Source organism: Cupressus sempervirens, chromosome 4 (genome assembly GCF_028749045.1).
Source record: "Cupressus sempervirens isolate cs-2001-9-10 chromosome 4, ASM2874904v1, whole genome shotgun sequence".
Classification (NCBI taxonomy): domain Eukaryota; kingdom Viridiplantae; phylum Streptophyta; class Pinopsida; order Cupressales; family Cupressaceae; genus Cupressus; species Cupressus sempervirens.
Genome location: NC_143121.1, coordinates 411,573,362 through 411,585,197, shown reverse-complemented (window position 1 = coordinate 411,585,197; position 11,836 = coordinate 411,573,362). Strand labels below are relative to the sequence as shown.

At 36.7% G+C, this 11,836-nt stretch overlaps 1 non-coding gene across 1 annotated transcript; it reads right to left on the bottom strand.

Moving 5' to 3' along the window:
- Positions 1-9,761: 9,761 nt before the first annotated feature.
- Positions 9,762-9,923, bottom strand: LOC149561795 (U1 spliceosomal RNA). The gene has a single exon (XR_016364319.1). It is a non-coding gene; the product is annotated as a U1 spliceosomal RNA (small nuclear RNA).
- Positions 9,924-11,836: the final 1,913 nt, after the last annotated feature.

Sequence of the window (11,836 nt, the reverse complement as noted above, 5' to 3'; positions counted from 1 at the left end):
GTGAGTACAGAGCATGATAATGTATGTAAGGGATACGTGTTGGGAATTTTGTAAAAGCATCTTTTCTAAGGAATGACACTAGATTTGAAGGTGTTCTTGATCTAGCACATACAAATGTTTGTGGATCGATGTTGAGAAAATCTCTTAGAGGATATGAGTACTGTATTAATTTTATCAATGATTTCTCTAAGAAGACCTGGATATACTTCTTGAAGACTAAGGATGAGGTTTTTAGTTGATTCCAAGAGTTCAAGGCTCTAGTGGAGAACTTGACAGGAAGGAAGATAAAGGTTTTTCAGTCAGACAATGGAGGCAAGCACAAAGGAAATAACTTCCAGGAGTTCTATACCAGAGAAGGAATCAAGAGAGAGTGGACTATTCCTTGCAATCCATAGTAGAATGGAGTTGCTGAAAGGAAGAATCGTTCTATATTGGAGGTGATGAGAGCTATGCTACATGACTAGGATGTGCCCTGCTACTTATGTGTAGAGGCATGTAATACAACAATCTACATTCAGAATAGGGTTCCACACAAGGTGCTAGGGAGGATGACACCAAAGGAAGTGTTGATAGGTAAGAAGCCCGATGTTAGCCATTTTAGAATATTTTGGGAGTTTGGCATATTGTCATATTCCAGGTGATACACGTACCAAGTTAGATCAGACTACAGAGATGGGGTACTTTGTTGGGTCCAGTGAAACCTCAAAGGCATATAAGATTTTTAGCTCTCGGACCAGAATAATTATTGTCAAACATGATGTAAAGTTCATGGAGGAAAAGGCATTTAGAAGATCCAAAGATTTTCTAATAGATGATCAGAGTGAGCGGCTAGCATAAGCTCCAAGGCATAGTCAAGGGCAAAAAAGAAAAAATACAGTTACTAGAACAAGTATAGGCTCAGGTGGTGAAGTTTCACATATCATGGAGCAACAAGTGCAATAGTAAATGCATCTAGAAAACTAATAGGTTCATATTTCATCCTCTACAAGTAGCAGTAGGAACCATGAGGTTAAAAAGACACTAAGGGATACTCAAGAGTTTGTGGGAGCTCCTAGGAAGAGTACTAGATAGCAAGGACAACCAATCAAGTTCAATGTCTATGTGGCATTAGTTAGTTAGTTGGTAGATAGTGAGCCTCCCATCTATCAGGAGGCTGTAGAGCATCAGGTATAGTGAGATGCTATGGTTAAGAAGTTGTCGGTAAACATATTGTTCTTTTGAATAAACTCCCAAACTGCCCAAATCTGGAAGAACAATTAGATGCCAACAGTTGGATAATCTATTGTGGGGTTGATAGATTTCCTCTGAATTGAAAGGTATAGCTCCCTTATAGAATGATATGCAATGAATTTGTTTATTTCCTAAACTAACTGGGTGCATTCTTAACCTGAGAACGGAAGAGGAGAAACCAAGTTAACCCTCGGCAGGACTAACTCAGGCAGATTTTATATGTTAAGCCTAGCTAACTTCAAGAACTCACACATCCTATGACTCCCTGAGATTGATAATGCAAGAATGTTGTATGTTATGCAAATGCAGTGACATGAAATTAAAATGAAGATTAAACATCTGGATCTTTGCAATTGGAATAGATGAAAGTACTCTGATCTATCACCTATTCACCATTTGACTAAGAATGCAAGAAAGTACTCAAAACTAACCATAATAATATTCTGATTGAAAGTAATCAGAAAAGTGATGCCTAAATTCTCTGATTCATAACAAAAACTTTCTTGTTTTAAACACAACAAACATAATACTCTGATTACATTTCCTTACAATCTACAACCAAATCTATTACAAAGAACCAAAATATCCATCTCTAATGCATGAATGAAAATGCAGAAATTATATGCTCTCCCCTCTACTCTAGCTCTCTGACTGTATACGAAAAAGAGTCCCTTCTCACTTACTTTCTCTCCTTATTTATCTTTTCTCTATCAGTTTTGATTCCCCTTCCAGTAACTATTTCTTGGAAATCTTTATTATTATAATCATTCCTGTGGAAATCTTTCAATTTTTCCCGTATTCATTTTCCTTGATAGACTTTATCAAAGTTGATGTTTTCCCATCATTCCGATGAATTCTCAAGTTTATTTGTGTAAGATTAAATCATCTTCAGTTATCAAAACTAATTCTTGAAATTCCCCCTTTTTGCTATTAGATTATCATTGGCTTTTTCTATTACATTCCTCCACACACAAAATTAAAGGTCATTTTTTGGTTGTTATGACCCAAGTGTCAGCTTCTTCTACTGTTACGTGTCTTCATGTTGAAATATTGTTGCTTACTATTTGAAGGTCGTGGCTCTACACTTCTAGCTTGCACCTTTGCCAAAATGTTAACAAAGAAGTTACTTCTGAACTGCTAGCCGCAATAGCCTCTAGACTTGAATGAATTCTCCACAAAACTCCATGAAGGTTGTCACACATCGTATCAAGATTGAGGAAAACCCACCCATCTGTGCACACTATCTTGCATGGTAGTCAACATTTCCAATTCAACTGATTATAAAGAGCCACTTGATTGCCTATCTTTATTTCTGGAACAATTTGTAATCAATCTTGGACCTCTAACCAAGAGAGGGAATGGGGCAGATATTGGAGCCTTGGAATCTGTAAATATATCATATAGAAAAACAACTTTTGCATCCACCTGATGAACTAGAAGTATATTATCTACAACACTGACGGCTACTTGGTATTTGATTAAGAAATATATTCATACATGAGTCTTGTTGTTTTCGACGCCCATCTTTTATATCTTCGTCCTTGAATTTGCAGATAGACAGACCCATGAACTGAAAGTGATGAAAGTTTTTTTTTTTTGTGCTCACCCATGGCTTTCATCAGTGCTTTTACAAATGAATTTTGACAAACACAATATGTATGGGTGTTGCCACTGACCTCTATGTTCAAACCGTCGGCTATCATTAAACATATATCTCCCTCATCTTCTGTCAAGAAACTTCTTATTTATATTATTACTATGCATGGCTTCTTTTTTTATGAGATCGACCTTATCCTCAATTCGAGTATGGTCTCGGCATCGTTCCTATTCATTTTCTACATAATGTCTTTCACATAGGGTGTCATCAATATATAAGATGTTGAACTGAATGAAGATATGTTGATGCGCAATCTGATCAATTCTCCGCCCACGTGCATATGTGCAACTACAGACAGACCCACGGGCTCTTAACATCTTTGTCGCTCCTTAGATTTGAATATGCTATCTTTTAGAACTATTTGTGTCATGGCTTCTTCTCAATTGGCTGGTGTTCAACTGATCATGCAAGCACAAAGGCTTGTTTGGGCATATGATTGTGGTGATTCCTTCATACTTCCCCGGGACCCACAACTTTCATACCGCCTATTCTTACTGATCTGCAACATTATCTCTTTCTAACATCTCTTCGAGCATTGCACATTACTTGACAAAATGTGTTCTCTTAAACACTGGCTCCCATGACTTCCTTGCAAGACCAAGGGAAATTTAATCAAACAAACTGTATATAATGCAATGTAAACTCCATCCACAACAAGGCTCTTGGTGGATGCTCGATCAATTTGCCAAGAACCAGAGAAATTGAACATGGCATTGAAGCTCCGAAGAGGAATTTTACCAGACAGAGAGATGGGTTTGTTGAAATATTCTGCCATGTATTTATCCTTGGGGAAAGTGGAAATGTAGCTTCGCCTTGCGAAAAATGACCAAATAGCTTCTTGTTGCAAAAAATGAACATGTAAGTGCATATTCCGCCAACGTAACCTCTCTATGCTCAAGTATTTTATTTGCTATATCAAATCTCAAATTTGAGAGTAGGTTCTGCATATGATCAAACATTCTGACCCCTTCTCATTTTCTCTTGAAGAAACTCATAATCTTTATTGAACACGCTTGATGGAATATTACTTTCGAAAGGAGAAATGTGTAGCAGATTTCTCATTTTCCACTTCTACATCCCAATGCCAATTCAAATTCCCAATGCTAGTGCTGTAATCCAGTTCTACATTCTCCTTTCTAATTTCAACTGAAATTATGAGTTAGAATTGAGGCAATGGAATCTAAATTTGGAAATTTCAAACAAGGCATTTCACATTCGCATATCAAGATTATGATCTTCATCCTTTACAATGACATATTAGAGGAAAGTTCAGGCATCTTATGAGAAATCTGACCAAGACAACCAAATATTGAAGTTTTGAAATAGGGGTACTAAAAGTGCGCCTATAGAAGTATTCCTCAATAATGTAGAATGATGTGTGGAAGGTAGTTCCTAGACCAACAGATAGAGCATTAGTTGGATCATGTTGGATCTATAAGATAAAGCATGGTGCAGATGGTAGCATCGATAAATACAAGGCAAGGTTCATGGCCAAGGGGTTCTCTCAGAAGGAGGGAATAGACTGCAAGGAGACATTTGCTCCAGTGGCTAGGTATACTTCTATATGAGCTATGATCTCGTTTGTAGCACAAATGGGATGGTAGATCCATCAAATGAATCTCAAGACAACATTCCTTAATGGCGAGTTAAAGGAGGAGGTATACATAGAGCAACCAGAAGGCTTTGTAGCACACAACAAAGAGACCCATATGTGCAGATTGAAGAGATTATTCTATGGACTCAACTAGGTTCCCAGAGTGTGGTATGAGTGCATTGACACATAATTGCAAGAAATGGATTTTGTGAAGAGTGAAGTGGATGCTAACCTCTACTACTTGGTGGTTGGTGGTGAAATTCTCATTCTTGTTCTTTATGTGGATGACTTGTTTCTTACAAGTTCATTAGGGCTCATAGAGGATTGCAAGAGGGACCTTGTAGAAGAGTTTGAGACGAAGGGCTTAGGACTTATGCACTACTTTCTAGGCATGGAGGTGTGGTAGATAGATGAAGAGATTTTCCTTGATCAGGGGAAATATTGCATTGAAATATTGAAGAGATTTAGGATGGAGAATTGCAAAGCCATGTCTACACCCATGATTACTAATTGGAAGAAGGTAGATACATCTAAGGAGAAGGATGTAGATCCCACCTTATATAGATAGTTGATTGGTTCGCTTATGTATTTGGTCAACACTAGGCCAAATATATTTGCAGTAAACTCTGTTAGTCAATTCATGGTTGAACCAAAGATAATGCATTAGACAGTAGCCAAGCATGTGTTGTCTTACTTGCATGATAGAGTTGAGTATGGGATCAGATATGTTTAAGGTGAAGGTATCAGGTCGATGGGCTATACTGATGTAGATTAGGCAGGAAGTACAATGGACAAAAGGAGCACTTTAGGGTGTTATTTCAGTTTGGGATCAGGAGTTATATCTTGGTTTAGCAGGAAGAAAAAGTCTGTCACTCTAAGTTCACCAGAAGCAAAATACATAGCAACTAGCATGGCGACATGCGAAGCTATATGACTTCGGAAGTTGTTAATAGCCTTGTTTGGTTAGAAGGTTGAGACTACTGTGATACACTGCGACAATCAAAGTTGCATCAAGTTGTCTGAGAATTTAGTGTTTCATGATAGGTCTAAACATATAGACATCAGTTATCACTTCATCAGAGATTGTTTATAAAGGGGGGTTATTCAACTATAGTACATACCTATAGAGGACTAGGTAGCAGACATTCTGACTAAGGCATTGGGGAAGGTTAAATTTATGTTCTCCAGAGATAAGTTGAGTGTCATGCAGAACAAATTCCTCACTAAGAGGGAGTGTTAGTTTTAGGTAGCTTGGACAGTTGTTCGTCTAGAACAACTTCCTCACTAAGAGGGAGTGTTAGTTTTAGGTATCTTGGACAGTTGTTCATCCATATGTGATTAATTAGATAATATTTGTTAATTAATTGACTCCTTCTAGAAGCAACTAGTAACCTACTGGTTAGTCTGTTCTAATTGAGAAGCAACTAGAAACTTCTTAGTTAGGTTGTCTTGATCAAGAAGCAACTAGAAACCTCTTGGTTAGGTAGTATTAAAAGGGGGTTAAGGGAGGCATTTGGAGAATAGAATAGAGGAAAACAAGTTGTAGAAGCATTTGCAGTATTGGAAAATGAGTTTGCAGTGATAACAAACAATCTTGCAGTGTTAGCAAGGGCGCAATGATAGCATTGGGGATAGCAGTGGGGAATATCACCAGGAGAAATTAGGAGGTTGTTTGAATTCTGCTAGTGAGAGGCAAAGAATTTTGTGTCTCTTGATTTTCTAAAGTTAATATATTTTCCATCTGCAGAACTCTTTTTCCCTAAGGGTTTTTTCTAGGGATGATTTGTCCAATAAATATTGTGTTTTTTGTTTTGTTAATTTCTTTTTGTAGTTTATTGGTGAAGTTGCAGTTGTGTTATTTTTTGATATTAGCTGTAAATTTATTTTCAGCAATTTAATAATCATTTACTATAGGAGATTAATAATTAGTGGCTACAATAGTGTTAATTTTCACAAATGAACCATCTCAACCGATGGTACTTCCCTAGAGTTTAGTACAATCGAGGTCAACTTATTTGAACCTAGAATCTATAAAAGGCTTGCACTCAATATGTATAAATGTGATGATATAAATGACTTTACTCAATGGTATAAATGACTTTACAATTGTAAGTATTTAAATGGTTTAATTTCTCGATAAATGCATGTTTTAACTTTATTTTTCCAATTAATATAATTATTTTTATGAGAAAAAAAAAAAGACTTGTTAATTTCAAGATGTCATTTTTGAAGAGAACCAATGAAGTGTCTCAATGTGTAACACCTCTCTAGAATATCATACAATCAAGCTCAACTTTTTTCAACCTACAATCTATAAAAGAATTGTGCTTGATATGTATATAACTAATATTATAAATGATCTTATAATTGTGAATATGCTAATGATTAATATAACTTCTTGATAAATATATATACAAGTTTATTTTTCTAAACCATATCTTATTTAAGCTTTATTTTTAATTTAAAAAGTTCAAATCTATAATTTATCTTCTTATTAAAATTTCTACAATATAAACAACCTTTTGTATAATTAATATAACTAAATTTTGAGACAAAAATCAAAAAATTCTAAAAATGTTTTAATTGAAAATGATGAAAAACTCAAAATTTATCTAAAAAATTAAACTGTTATACTCTTATTAACTAAATCCTTTTTATCTTTTTTAATCTATTAAATTTTATGACATTTTTTAGTTATCATGGGAAATTAGGTCAATTTAAAATCAGATAGAAATTGGATACCTCCAAAATTTCTCAAGATTGAATTGCAGAAACTTGAAAAGCTCTTAATCCCGCCTCCAAATACCAGTAAATTTTGACAAATAAGCTCATTTATGTTTCCATGGTAAAGATTGTCATGGATCCCACTGTGAAGCAACAGGAAATAAATAAGTAAATCTTTTTTGACAGAGAATATACATTCACTAGGGGAGAGGACCCAGTACTTGAACAGCCTAACTTCGCGCTTATCAAAACCCCACATAAAAATTTCAAATCGCTCCCAATTTTTTACAGTAGCTTACTTGGTGAGTCACCGACTTATAACTAAGGTTTCAAGTCCACATCCTCTGTTATGAGGCCACATCAGCATGCTCTTTGCCAAGTTGTCCAAAATAGCCCAAAAAAAAAGTGAGACCAATGGTCGTGTATAAAGGGTACCCATAGTTGAACAGCTGATGTGGCATCACATCATTGGTTAATTTTTATAACTAAAGGTACATTTTATTCAATTTTAGATAGTTAGCATGTACTAACAACTTTAAAGTCACAAGTATTGGTACAATGATGTCAAAAAAAAATTGGACATTAAGTCAACGAGTGTAGGTATCAAGTGAACAACTCCATTCACAACTATTGGAACGCGTTCCCTATGTATTTGGTATAGGAATTTGTAAACTTTGGGGAGGGAGGAGATTTGAACGAGGGAAGATGTAGGCATGAGTGCCACGAATACCAACTCTGAAAATTCTTCGCCGCATGTTGTTATGATTACATTAGGTAGATTATTACCCTCTTCTCCCTAATCTGTGACAACCATCAAATCAGCACAATTCTAGCTCATTACGATTTACCCCTTTCCATATCCCGAAAATCTTCAATATGTTATGGGGCGTAAATACAATCAGCCATTACCAGTATTCTCAGACACAGATGCCTGTAAACTTTCCGTTTTTAATGGTTGACAATGACCCGCAAGTTAGGAGCAGAAGGCCATGATTGTTGTGATGGATATGGAAACTTCTTTGAATGCTCTCTGTGAGAATTTAGGTGTTGCAAATGATAATTGGGTGTAGTTTGTCAATTGAAAGACACCATAATGGCTGTCTGAATTGAACACGTCAAGAACATTGAACAGTGTACTGTTATAGATATTTTAGGCATGAGATTGTGATATTGCATCAGGCTCAGTGACCTGTTTAACGAAAAATGGTATTGAATGCCGTGAGCAATCAGCTTTAGCCTTGCTGAGCAGATATGATGAGGGATCCAGAGCCATTCAGAGCTTCAGATTCATTGAGGAGCTCTCATTGATTGAAAATGGATGAGAAAAGGAATGGAAATGCTATGCACAATGGCGAGAGCATTCGAACACTTATAGCTCTTGATGGTCAGTTTAAGTCAATGGGCATTATTAACCGTAATCAAAAGTTGCAGAGCTGAAACAATGTCAAGGTGGGTGGATGGATTCAAATAGGAAGAGATTCTACCGGGGATGTCTCTTTCTCTTCTTATCTTGATTCAGACGTTGGAATTGTTCGCAAGGAGGTCTTCTTCATCAGAGAGGAATCATCCAGGGGAAGGTGCATTTCCCATTGTCAAATTGCATGTGTGTTGATAATAAGAGGAACAATCCATGGGGATTGAATACCAAAGAGGGGTTTCTAAGAGTAAACATAGAAACCCTCATGAGGGTTCCACCATGAATTTCAAAGCGAAAACAGGGCTAACTGATGAAAACGAGCCATACTTTCAGAGATCCGTGAGGCTAGATAGACAAGCCTCATTCGAGCCTAGGTTTTGGGCGGGGAGAAATGCGAAGCATGGGGAACACACACGATGAAGTAAAATCATCCCACGCTTGGTTATCCCAATTCAAGAAACGGGCAGAATGCAAGGCAAGGCAGCAAGTGCAAAAGGCTCAATATTACAAAGGGTTTGATTTCTGATAACGATGTGATATCAGACGGAGGGGTATCAATATCAAAGGCAACCAAGTTCAGCAGCTTCTTCCATCGGTTCTGAAGCTGTTCAGTCTGAATCACAGGCAAGGTGGAACAGCCAATCTGCAGTCACTTCCCTTCTCAATGGATCTCCATTGAATCAGAGGAGTCCTACAGAACCCAAAACTGGCACACTCAAATGGAAGAATGCTTGCAAATGCCCTTGCACTAGCTAAAAATCTGTTGCCAGTGATGACTCGTTACTGTTACAGGCAGCATCATCACATGAGAGTAGCCCACTCAGTTCAAATAGCTGCAATAGCATACAAAAATCGTATTCCCTGGATATTACTAAACGTCTCTTTAGCAACAAGGTCAGAGATGACGAACATGTTTTCCTTCAATGAAAGCGGGATCAAGCACCCTGAAGCAAACCCTAAGATGGATAAATCTCTAATTAGAAGAATATGATTAAACATCTACAAACCCCTCCGACTGGACACTAATAAAGCTTCTACCAAGGATGTTAAATGCATCTCATTTCCCACCTATTGGAAATCCGCTTGCACTAAGACAGAGTGATTCATACAGAATCACCTCCCTTTGACATTTGATTTGTGCGGGGGCCGCGCGTACGCGAGCCCCCTCTGTCACAAATTATGACGTGCACTATTCACAGTGGAAGATGCTAGGCAAAGCCCCCTTCTTTATGTGCAATGAAGGTGCTTTCCCTAGGCCATCGGCCTTCCTGATCACCGATTGACCCCGCCCAGGTAAGTATGCTTCAACAATCCCCTCCTCCCTCTTCTTGTACTCCATCTTCTCTCCTTTCCCCTCTTCCTCTCACGCATGTGGGATCAACATGCAATACCAGAACTGTGTCTCTCGTGAACAGAATGGAGCTAATATTATGTTTTACATTACTATTCTGTATAAGGTGAGACGCCATATGTATACTGCATCGATAGCCCAATACTCAATATCTTCTGTACATATAATAACATGATAAGCTTGATATCTTTCGATAGATTAAATGGTCGGCAACAACAACTTCCCCGTCATTAGAATTATTATTGCTCATGTTTTTACGAAACTTAAAACTCTTGCTTCTTCGAATTGTAAAAATCAAGATTTTTAAGTCGAGAGGCGTTCTATACAATGGCAGCACAAGAGCTCAGCACGGGAATATGCCAAGATTTTTTGTCAATAAAAAAAAAAAAGTCAGGAGTTACAAATTTCTAAATTAAATATTAAATTATTAAATCATAAAATAAAAATACTCTCGAAATAATAGCTACCCGAAATAATAGGATGCCAAATGAAGGCCGAAATAATAGGCCCGAAATAATAGGGCCCGAACAATTAGGACCTGAAAAAATAAGGGCAAAACAATTTCAATATGATTTTTTTTTTGTTAAATATAATATTGCATGCAATTCATGCTTTTTTTTGTGGGGAGTGGGGGAATTTGAAATAAATTTGTGGAATGTGAAGAGACGTCTTTTGGGGGAGATGAGGAGTCTCTCACAAGCTATAAAACAAAGGCTCCTCATTTCATTTTCATTTTATGTTTTTGCAAGAAGGAAGAGGTGGAGATTATTGGAGGATTAGATTGAAGTTTTGGAGTAATTTTTTTGCTGGTGAGATTTTTATTTTGTATTTAGATTTAGATGTAAATGTAGATTCAGATTCAAAATTAGTTATAATATTCTACTTTGATTTAGATTTCAATTTTAATTAGTTCCATTTAGATTTCTAGAATTATATTCAAAATTGTTTATAGAAACTTTATCAAAATAAAAAAATAAAAAGTAAATATTTTTCCTATTGCGCCGCGACTGCCACTAGCTTATATATACCTCTATATATATTACGTCGAGAGTAATCGTTCTCGAGGCGCCTATTTTTATTTAATCTCAAAGTTATTTTAATCGAAGTTGGGATTAATGAAAATAAAAATAGGCGCCTCGAGAACGATTACTCTCGGCGTAATATATATAGAGGTATATATAAGCTAGTCCTAAACATTTACAAATTTCTCTAATAAGAACACACGTCAAAGCTTCAAATGCAAAAAGGCTACTAATGGTTGTTTGCATGGTTGTCAAAAAGCATAAAAATAAAACAAACAAGTGCTTGTATTTCCCTTATTTTTGTGTGTGGGTATATTACTATTTGTTCATCTTTCATAGGCACATTAAAAATTGCAATTAGGTTCTCTTGGTGGTAGGAAAGTATGCTCTTCACCCTTGTGGTTAATTAGAAATATTGATCCACCTTTAGATTTTGAAAGTAAGTGGGATAATTGAGCTTCTTGGTGTGTTTGGGGGAAATGATTGGAATAGGAGAGTATGCTCTTCACCCTTGTGGTGAATTAAAAATTTTGATCTCCAAGAGTGGATCCATTTTGTGTAGTTTTGTAATGATCCCATCTTTTAGCAGTTGACCAAGTGTGTGTGCGTTAGCCTTGTTCTACATGGTCCCGAGGGCTAACGAAGGGTTTAATGGGATCCTGGAGTGTTTTGGCCTAGTCATTTCCAGTTTGGGCCAAAACGAAGTTGATTTACTCAGTTTCAGACATACTTACTATTTTTAGTAAGTCGGCAGGACACAGTACAGGTCAATTTTGGTGATTGGAATTCGATACTCCTCGGTGAGAGCTTTCCGATGAGCTATCACTCGCATTATTCGGAG